This window comes from Loa loa (genome assembly GCF_000183805.2).
Source record: "Loa loa unplaced genomic scaffold supercont3.147, whole genome shotgun sequence".
NCBI classification, from domain to species: Eukaryota; Metazoa; Nematoda; class Chromadorea; order Rhabditida; family Onchocercidae; genus Loa; species Loa loa.
The window spans coordinates 54,559-57,068 of NW_018108327.1; positions in this window are offsets into that span (position 1 = coordinate 54,559).

Sequence of the window (2,510 nt, forward strand, 5' to 3'; positions counted from 1 at the left end):
TTTGGAAAAGTGTGCCGCTTGTCATTTTTGTGTACAGTAATTTGATAAAATAAAAAGGATTAAAAAATATAGATTGTTTGGTTTTTTTTTTTTTTGTATCATATTCAACATCCAATCCATCATCTATCCAAAGATATTGATGTCTGATAAGGATTCTTTGCGTAATACCGACACTATTCCTCTCATTATTAAAACATGTTTATTACATTAGTTGTAGTAAATATTATTATCATTATCATCATCATCATCATCATCAACATCATATCACATAACTGTAGCAAAAAAAAAAAAAAAAAAAATCATTGATTTTTTTCAATATTGTTTGTTCCATTTTATTTTTAAATTTTTCATTAAACATTTTCCGATATATAAAGAAATGCTAAATAGTTTGTAATCCGGAAATCAATAGATCAAATGAAACATTCATCCGGAAATATATGCTAGAAACTATTATGATTTTTGTAGCCTTTCTTTCCTTTTCTTTTTTTTGCAACAGAAAGATAAGTAAAGCTCGAATGAATTATTGAAAACTGATCAATCTAAAATTCGGAAATCAATTAATAAAATGAAACACACATCCGGAAAATATATGCCAGAAACTGTTATAATTTTTTGTATCATTTCTTCCTTTGACTTTTTTTGCAACAGAAAGATAAGTAAAGCTTGGATGAATTATTGAAAATTAATCGGTTAAAATCCGGAAATCAATCAATAAAACAAAATGGAGCATTTTTCCGGAAAATCTATGCCAGAAATCGTTATGATTTTTATAGCCTTTCCTTTTTTCTTTTTTTTTTTTTTTGCAGCAGAAAAATAAGTAAAACTTCATTGAATTTAACAATGCTAATGCATTTTGAAAATTTTTCGATCAAAATTATTTTTCATCAAAATTTGAAAATTTCTGTCACCTTTTTGATCGAATTATCATGAAATATTCCTTCTCATCGTTCACTTTGTCCCTTTTTATTACCAATCGTTACAGATGTCCTCATTTGATAAATATCATTTCCTTTTGCAATCTTCTGGCTTAACCTTCCGGAATTCTATCGGACCATACAAAAAGACATATCAGATTTTTCATCTATTCGCAAATAATCAGATTTCTGCAATGATCAACCAAAATTACCGTAACACATCATCGGTATTCCTTCTTTCTTTCATTTTCAGAGTCTCCTTGTGCATCATATTTCCCTCGTTCGAACAAATGTTTGCTCCTTTCTATGCTTCAAAAATTGGAATACTGTAGTTTCCTCCCTCACTATCATCGCAAATCATTGTTTACATAAGGAAATCGATTTATTTACATAGCAAACAGCTTGATTAATTTTAGTTTTCTATCAAGAAAGATGCATGAAATAGTAAAATGAGGGTACCATACATTATGGATAAATGAAATTCTGGTATAAATTGTAAATTTTAATAATTTAACTTTTTCGAATAGCTAACAAATTTTTCAAAATTAAAGAAATTCGAATTATCTTTGAGATAAGGAATTAATTTATTTGATTGTTAGTGATGAAAATGAATGAAAACAAACTCATTTAATTGACGAAAATTTATTCATTTCCAATTTGGAAAGAAATTTATTCAATTAAACAAGAAATTAGCAAAAAATTTTAATTGAATTATTGTAAAATGATAAAGTTGAAAAGGGATAAATAAATAAGAAAAAAAAAAGTAACAGAAATTTAAGAACTGAAATTGTTTATGATTAAATTGTGAAATGTATTTTGTGTAATTATAATCATTATTACTACTGTATTCGATTGCTACAAGTCTGTTTAAATGGATTTCCTAACATTATCGCTTCATTTTTATTGAAATTATCCAATATGTTTCATGAAATTATGAATCAATTAAGCTGATTAATTCAAATTTATTTCTTAAAATTAATCGATAATGAATGCTTACAGTAACATCAGATAATATAGGAATATCAGAAGCTAAGTGATATAAAGGAAATTGGATAATATGAATGAAAAAAGGATTAAGCTTTAGCATTAAAGCTTATTTTGCATAAAATAATATGCAATACTCTTTGCATACTCATAGAATTTTATCATTCATGAATATTAATGGTTTAATTTTTTGATAACTTAAATAAAGAGAGAGAGAGAGAGGAAAAATTTAAGTAACAAAAAAAGCGAGAGATACGGTAGCTTGTGATATATTCATGTCCTATTCTAATTTTTCAAATGCTCATTTTCAAGCCCAATTTGTAGTATCCATCTGTTGCTTTGACATTTTATGACTAGCTTATAAAATTTGTGACAAATTAGCTATCAGTTCCATTTATACAAATTACTCTTGCTTAATGATATTGCTAGAAAATTTAATGAAATTTGAATTGATAAAGATGAGGGAAATTGATGAAAGATGTAAATAAATTACCCTAAAAATAACAACGAAATACATTTTGGATAAAAGAAAAAAAAATTTTGAAAAATTGGAAATTGTTCAAATAAAAAAAAAAAAAAAATTGCTTGATTAAAATCACTTGGGGTTTACTA